The sequence below is a fragment of the Mesoplodon densirostris genome, chromosome 10 (genome assembly GCF_025265405.1).
Source record: "Mesoplodon densirostris isolate mMesDen1 chromosome 10, mMesDen1 primary haplotype, whole genome shotgun sequence".
Classification (NCBI taxonomy): domain Eukaryota; kingdom Metazoa; phylum Chordata; class Mammalia; order Artiodactyla; family Ziphiidae; genus Mesoplodon; species Mesoplodon densirostris.
This window is the reverse complement of record NC_082670.1, coordinates 59,318,572-59,327,481: the sequence shown is the minus strand read 5'-3', so window position 1 is coordinate 59,327,481 and position 8,910 is coordinate 59,318,572. Positions and strand designations below refer to the sequence as shown.

General features: G+C 44.1%; 1 pseudogene; it reads left to right on the top strand.

The window, feature by feature from the left end:
* Positions 1-246: 246 nt before the first annotated feature.
* Positions 247-8,690, top strand: LOC132497932 (large ribosomal subunit protein mL64-like; annotated as a pseudogene).
* The last annotated feature ends 220 nt before the right edge of the window (positions 8,691-8,910 follow it).

Sequence of the window (8,910 nt, the reverse complement as noted above, 5' to 3'; positions counted from 1 at the left end):
TTATTCTGAAGAGAACACTAAGAGGATGACTGAACAACCGTTTGAAAAAGAGATCATGGGTACCATTCATGAACTGAAGCTGCCATCTCAGCAGAAGCCAGGAATAGAGATGGAATTATACACTAGCATCTGGTAATAAAGGGGACAGAAAAAAACAAGAAATTGTCAAAATTCTTTGATCCTACAAGACCAAACCATACAGCTACTCAGCTGTGAATGTGTGCCATGCTTTAAGAAAAGAAAAGAATGATCTTGAAGGGGATTCAGAGATTACCAGGACTGCCTCCACTGTACCGTGTGCTGTCCAGAGCCTTGGGAACAGGGCTGCTCCATCCTTGGGAGCTTACTGCCACCTGGCAGAGCCTTGAGGAATGGACTATCAACTCCAGGGGATCTGAAGATGGGACCATGGGTCTAGAAGATGGAACTGCCACCCCAGTGGGTCAGAGCATTGAACCAATGAGGATTATTCTCAAGCCTTAAGATGAGGTGGAATCTGCCTTGCTAGGTTTTGGATCTTCTTGGGACCTGTCACTCTTTACTTCTTTCCTATTTCTCCCGTGGGATGGCAAAGTCTAACCTATTCCTGTACCATTATTGTATTTTGGAAGCACATAACTTGTCTTGTTTGACAGATTCAGAGCTGGAGGGGAATTTTGCCTCAGGAAGAATTATACCTTCAGTCTCACTTATGTCTAATTTAGATTATATTTAGATGAGATTTTGGAATTCAGACTTTAGAGTTGATGCTGGAAAGAGTGAAAACTTTGGGGACTGTTGAGATGGAATTAATGTATTTTGCATGAGAGAAAGACATAAATTTGGAGAAGGGGGCTAGGGGTGGAATGTTTTGGACTGAATGTTTGTTTTCCCCCACAGATTCATATATTGAAGCCTAATCCCCAGTGTGATGGTATTTGGATATGCAGCCTTTGGGTGGAAATTAGGGTTTGATTAGTCATGAGGGTGGGACCCTTATGATGTCATTAGTGGCCTTAGAAGAAGGGGAAGAGAGAGAGAGAGCTATTTCTCTCTCCCTCCATGTGCCTGCACAGAGGAAAGGCCATGTGAGGACATAGCGAGAAGGCAACCATATGCAAGCCAGGAAGAGAGCTAAACCAGAAATCCATTAGTTGATATCTTGATGTTGGACTTGCCAGCCTCCAGAACTGTAAAAGAATTAAAATCTGTTGTTTAAGGCACCCAGTCTGTTTTTTTGTCATGACAGCCTGAGAAGACTAAGACAGTAGGCATGACTTTTTGTGAACTCAGCTTTGAAGTAGGTAAGACACCCATAATAATTCCTGGCATCCTGCAAGAGCAATGAGGCCAAAATGGAAGCAAGGGGGTTTCTGGAAGGAAGATCCACACTTGATAGAAAGGATCTATAGAAACCGGATGAGGGAGGGGAGACCTTCAAGATGGCAGAGGAGTAAGACATGGAGATCACCTTCCTCACCACAAATACATCAGAAATACACCTACATGTGGAATAACGCCTATAGAACACCTACTGAACGCTGGGAGAAGACCTCAGACTTCCCAAAAGGCAAGAAACTCCCCACGTATCTGGGTAGGGCAAAAGAAAAAAGAAGAACAGAGACAAAAGAATAGGGACGGGACCTGTACCAGTGGGAGGGAGCTGTGAAGGAGGAAAGGTTTCCACACACTAGGAAGCCCCTTCGCGGGCGGAGACTGCAGGTGGCGGAGGGGGGAGCTTTGGAGCCGCGGAGGAGAGTGCAGCCACAGGGGTGTGGAGGGCAAAGCGGAGAGATTCCTGCACAGAGGAACGGTGCCGACCAGCACTCACCAGCCCGAGAAGCTTGTCTGCTCACCTGCTGGGGCAGGTGGGGGCTGGGAGCTGAGGCTCTGGCTTTCGGAGGTCAGACACCAGGGAGAGGACCGGGGTTGGCTGCATGAACACAGCCTGCAGGGGGCTAGTGCGCCACAGCTAGCTGGGAGAGAGTCCGGGAAAAAGTCTGGAACTGCCTAAGAGGCAAGAGATAGTTTTCGGGGTGCATGAGGAGAGGGGATTCAGAGCACCACCTAAATGAGCTCCAGAGACAGGTGCGAGCCGCGGCTATCAGCGTGGACCCCCGAGACAGGCATGAAACGCTACTGCTGCTGTTGCAGCCACCAAGAAGCCTGTGTGCAAGCACAGGTCGCTGTCCACACCTCCCCTCCCAGGAGCCTGTGCAGCCCGCCACTGCCAGGGTCCCGTGATCCAGGGACAACTTCCCTGGGAGAACACACGGCACGCCTCAGGCTGGTGCAACGTCACACTGGCCTCTGCCGCTGCAGGCTCGCCCGCATTCTGCACCCCTCCGTCCCCCTGGCCTAAGTGAGCCAGAGCCCCCTAATCAGCTGCTACGTTAACCCCATCCTGTCTGAGCGAAGAACAGATGCCATCAGGTGACCTATACACAGAGACGGGGCCAAATCCAAAGTTGAACTCCAGGAGCTGTGCGAACAAAGAAGAGCGGATTATACGTCCACAATCAACTTGATGTACTCTGCACCTCTGGAATACCTGAATAGACAATGAATCATCCCAAAATTGAGGCAGTGGAGTTTGTGTGATTTTGTCTGTATAGCTTTGCTTTGACCATTTGTCCTAGGGTTCTGTCTGCTCTTTTTTTTTTTTTTTTTTAAGTATAGTTTTTAGTGCTTGTTATCATTGGTGGATTTGTTTTTTGGTTTGATTGTTCTCTCCTTTCATGCCTTCTTTTTTTTAATTACTTTATAATTTTTTTATTTTTAATAATTTTTTAATAACTTTATTTTTCCTCTTTCTTTCTCCCTTTCTTCTCTCTCTCTCTCTCTCTCTCTCTCTCTCTCTCTCTCTCTCTCTCTCTCTCTCTCTCTTTCTTTCTTTCCTTCTTTCTCCCTTTTCTTCAGAGCTGTGTGGTTGGCAGGGTCTTGGTGCTCCAGCCAGGTTTCAGGCCTGTGCCTCTGAGGTGGGAGAGCCAAGTTCAGGACACTGGTCCACCAGAGACCTCCCGGCAACATGTAATATCAAACAGCAAAAGCTCTCCCAGAGATCTCCATCTCAATGCTAAGACCAAGCTCCACGCAAAGACCAGCAAGCTACAGTGCTGGACACCCTATGCCAAACAACTAGCAAGACAGGAACACAACCCCTCTCTAAAGCAGAGAGGCTGCCTAAGATCATAATAAGGTCACAGACACCCCAAAATAAACCACCGGACATGGTCCTGCCCACTAGAAAGACAAGATCCAACCTCATCCACTAGAACACAGGCACTAGTTCCCTCCTCCAGGATGTCTACACAACCCACTAAACGAACCTTAGCCACTGGGGGCAGATGCCAAAAACAACGGGAACTACAAACCCGCAGCCTGTGAAAAGGAAACCCCAAACACAGTAAACTAAGCAAAATGAGAAGACAGAGAAACACACAGCAGATGAAAGAGCAAGGTAAAAACCCACCAGACGAAAAAAATGAAGAGGAAATAGGCAGTCTACCTGAAAAAGAATTCAGAAGTGATCCAAAATCTTGGAAATAGAATGGAGAAAATACAAGAAATGTTTAACAAGAACCTAGAAGAACTAAAGAGCAAACAAACATGATGAACAACACGATAAATATTAAAAATTCTCTAAAAGGAATCAATAGCAGAATAACTGAGGCAGAAGAACAGATAGTGACCTGTAAGATAAAATGTGGAAATAACTAGCGCAGAGCAGAATAAAGAAAAAATAATGAAAAGAACTGAGGACAGTCTCAGAGACCCCTGGGACAACATTAAATGCACCAACATTCGAATTATAGGGGTTTCAGAAGAAGAAGAGAAAAAGAAAGGGAATGAGAAAACATTTGAAGAGATTATAGCTGAAAACTTCCCTAATATGGGAAAGGAAATAGTCAATCAACCCCAGGAAGTGCAAAACGTCCCATACAGGATAAATCCAAGGAGAAACATGCCAAGAAACATATTACTCAAACTATCAAAAATTAAATGCAAAGAAAAAATATTAAAAGCAGCAAGGGAAAAACAACAAATAACATACAAGGGAATCCCCATAAGGTTAACAGCTGATCTTTCAGCAGAAACTCTGCAAGCCAGAAGGGAGTAGCAGGACATATTTAAAGTGATGAAAGGGAAAAACCTACAACCAACAGTACTCTATCAAGCAAGTATCTCATTCAGATTCGATGGAGAAATTAAAACCTTTACAGACAAGCAAAAGTTTGTCTGTAGAAATACACTGCAGAAATACAAAGGATCATGAGAGATTACTATAAGCAACTATATGCTAATAAAATGGACAACCTGGAAAAAATAGACAGATTCTTAGAAAAGCACAACCTTCTGAGACTGAGCCAGGAGGAAACAGAAAACAGAAACAGACCAATCACAAGCACTGAAATTGAGACTGTGATTAAAAATCTTCCAACAAACAAAAGCCCAGGACCAGATGGCTTCACAGGCGAATTCTATCAAACATTTAGAGAAGAGCTAACAGCTCTCCTTCTCAAACTCTTTCAAAATATAGCAGAGGGAAGAACACTTCCAAACTCATTCTACGAGGCCACCATCACCCTGATACCAAAACCAAACAAAGATGTCACAAAAAAGGAAAACTACAGACTAATATCACTGATGAACACAGATACAAAACTCCTCAACAAAATACTAGCAAACAGAATCCAACAGCACATTAAAAGGATCATACACCATGATCAAGTGGGGTTTATCCCAGGAATGCAAGGCTTCTTCAATATACGCAAATCAAACAATGTGATACACCATATTAACAAATTAAAGGAGAAAAACCATATGATCATCTCAGTAGATGCAGAAAATCTTTCTACAAAATTCAACACCCATTTATGATAAAAACCCTCCAGAATGTAGGCAGAGAGGGAACTTACCTCAACATAATAAAGGCCATATATGAAAAACCCACAGCCAACATCATTCTCAATGGTGAAAACCTGAAACCATTTCCTCTAAAATCAGGAACAAGACATGGCTGTCCACTTTCACCACTATTATTCAATATAGTTTTGGAAGTTTTAGCCACAGCAGTCAGAGAAGAAAAAGAAATAAAAGGAATCCAAATCAGAAAAGAAGAAGTAAAGCTGTCACTGTTTGCAGATGACATGATATTATACATAGAGAATCCTAAAGATGCTATCAGAAAACTACTAGGGCTAATCAATGAATCTGGTAAAGTAGCAGGATACAAAATTAATGCACAGAAATCTCTTGCATTCCTATACACTAATGGTGAAAAATCTGAAAGAGAAATTAAGGAAACACTCTCATTCACCATTGCAACAAAAAGAATAAAATACCTAGGAATAAACCTACCTAAGGAGACAAAAACCTGTATGCAGAAAAGTACAAGATACTGATGAAAGAAATTAAAGATGATAAAAAGAGATGGAGAGACATACCATGTTCTTGGATTGGAAGAATCAACATTGTGAAAATGACTATACTACTCAAAGCAATCTACAGATTCAATGCAATCCCTGTCAAACTACTATTCTGTGGCATTTTTCACAGAACTAGAACAAAAAATTTCACAATTTGTATGGAAACACAAAAGACCCCGAATAGCCAAAGCAATCTTGAGAAAGAAAAACAGAGCTGGAGGAATCAGGCTCCCGGACTTCAGACTATACTACATAGCTACAGTATGGTACTGGCACAAAAACAGAAATATAGATCAATAGCACAGGATAAAAAGCCCAGAGATAAACCCACACACATAAGGTCACCTTATTTTTGATAAAGGAAGCAAGAATATACAATGGAGAAAAGACAGCATCTTCAATAAGTGGTGCTTTGAAAACTGGACAGCTACATGCAAAAGAACGAAATTAGAACGCTCCCTAACACCATACACAAAAATAAACTCCAAATGGATTAAAGACCTAAACATAAGGCCAGACACTATAAAACTCTTAGAGGAAAACATAGGCAGAACACTGTATAACATATATCACAGCAAGATCCTTTTTGACCCACCTCCTAGAGAAATGGAAATAAAAACAAAAATAAACAAATGGGACCTAATGGAACTTAAAAGCTTTTGCACAGCAAAGGAAAACTTAAACAAGACTAAAAGACAACCCTCAGAATGGGAGAAGATATTTGCAAATGAAGAAACTGACCAAGGATTAATCTCCAAAATTTACAAGCAGCTCATGCAGTTCCATATCAAAAAAACAAACAAGCCAATCCAAAAATGGGCATTAGACCTAAACAGACATTTCTCCAAAGAAGATATACAGATTGCCAACAAACACATGAAAGAATGCTCAACATCACTAATCATTAGAGAAATGCAAATCAAAACTACAATGAGGTATCACCTCACACTGGTCAGAATGGCCATCATCAAAAAATCTACAAACAATAAATGCTGGAGAGGGTGCGGAGAAAAGGGAATCCTCTTGCACTGTCGGTGGTAATGTAAATTGATACAGGCACTATGGAGAACAGTATGGAGGTTCCTTAAAAAACTACAAATAGACCTACCATACGACCCAGCAATCCCACTACTCGGCATATACCCTGAGAAAACCGTAATTCAAAAAGAGACATGTACCACAATGTTCACTGAAGCACTATTTACAATAGCCAGGACATGGAAGCAACCTGTGTCCATCGACAGATGAATGGATAAAGAAGATGTGCCACATATATACAATGGAATATTACTCAGCCATAAAAAGAAATGAAATTGAGTTATTTGTATTGAGGTGGATGGACCTAGAATCTGTCATACATAGTGAAATAAGTCAGAAAAAGAAAAACAAATACCGTATGCTAACACATATATATGGAATCTAAAAAAAAAAAAAAAAGTTTTTGAAGAACCTAGGGGCAGGACAGGAATAAAGACACAGACATAGAAAATGGACTTGAGGACACAGAGAGGGGGAAGGGTAAGCTGGGACGAAGTTAGAGAGTGGCATGGACATATATACACTACGAAATGTAAAAGAGATAGCTAGAGGGAAGCAGCCACATAGCACAGGGAGATTAGCTCATTGCTTTGTGACCACCTAGAGGGGTGGGATAGGGAGGGTGTGAGGGAGATGTAAGAGGGATGAGATATGGGGACATATGTATATGTATCACTTTGTTATAAAGCAGAAACTAACACATCATTTTAAAGCAATTATACTCCAATAAAGATGTAAAAGAAAAAGAAAAAAGAAACTGGATGAGGTCAAGGAGGTCTAGATCCTGTATAGGGCTAGCTTACAGTTTCCTTGGGAATTTTTGGCAAAAATCTGATGTTGGAGCCTAAGAAGTATGTCCATTGGGTTAGTGAGACGGGCAGTGTGCAGTCAATGTAGGAAGGAGGATGAAATCCTTGAGATGAATGTTTCTCTTTCTACGCCTGTCAGGCCTAGAAAAATCATGGACTAGTCTGTGTCCAGAATTCATTTATACTACGGAATGAGAGCAACTAACATTGCTTTTATTTTGTTTCCTTTGCCCTGATAAGGCCTAGGTGGAGAGAATCCTGCACCATCTTAGACCACAGAGGTACAATGACTTTTCAGGAGGTTTACTGTATGGATCATATTCAAGAATGTGAAATGACTCAAAATGAAATTTTAGGAAATGAGCCTTGAAAATAGAAATGCTAAAGTGAAGTATTAGGATCATATAAGAATAAATTCATCATGACACTTAAGAGTCTTATCAGACCATGGTCAGAAGGTCAGGGATTATTGCCCAGGGGGTCACACTGTGGTACACCCCATTTGTACCCCACTTACCTCTTCTCAGGTGTAAACTTGAAGAGTGAGCTCCTGCAGAGGAGGGATGGATTGACGAGTCTGACGGTGCTGGGCAAGGCGTTTCTCCACGCCCGCTGGCTGGCGGGGGTCTAGTCTTCCACTTGTTCTTACCAGTCCGCTTCCCAGCCCATGAACTGTATCATTTGCCCAGATGTCCATGCCTTGTTAGGATCTGTGGACTCGCCACACTCTGGCCCCTCAGTCTGTGTACAACAGCTCTGCAGAAGGTCAGCTGCTCATCCTCAGCTCTTAATCCACAGCCAGGTGTCCACAATTCTCAGCACCCAGCTGAAAAGTGGATTTTAACGAGCAAGATGGCGGTGCCCGTGTGGAGGTGCACAGCCTGCTCGGCCTGGTGACCACCCTGGGCCTGGACTCCAGGAGCCTGGTGGCCAGACCTGGATGACCCGCTGACCCTTCGCTGGCAGCTGGGGCCGTGCTACACGGCTCCTGGCGCCGCCTCCAGGGTGGCTTCTTTACAGCCACCGCAGGAACAGCCGCAGAAGCCGCAGGCTGAAGGGCGCGAATGGTACCCGAGCCTGGGGGCCAAGCGGGAGTCACTGCGGGTGCAGCAGCTGGGCGAGAAGCAGAAGCGTCAACCGGGGAGCAGCTCATGGAAGAGCGCAAGGCCAAGATGCCCCAGAGCGGTGAGAATCGGCAGTGGCGGCAGCGGCGGCAGCGGCGGCAGCAGGAGCGGAAGGAGGAGCTCCAGGCTGAGGCCCAGGAGCGCCTGGGGTACCACGTGAACCCGAGCAATACCCGCCTCCGGAAGCTGCCGCGGGACTGGGAGAAGTAGCATCTCAAGCGCCTCAAGGAGGAGAAACATCGGCACGAGCTGCCGCAGTCGCCGCTTCGGCAGCCCAGGACCCAGCAGGCTCTGCAACACCCAGCTCCTGAGCTGAGTTCTCACCCAGAAAAACCTGCTGCCTGATAGCCCCAAACCCCTCCCCCAACGCTGCCAAAAAAAAAAAAAAAAAAAAAGGGCTCTAATTGCCACAACTTCAGCATCTGTGCCTCCTTTCCCGTAACTCTCATAAGTGAGTGCCTTCTTGTTCTACCCCCATTCAGTATCAGCATGTGTGTCAAATAGACAGGCTGGGAGCACTTTTTCCTGGGA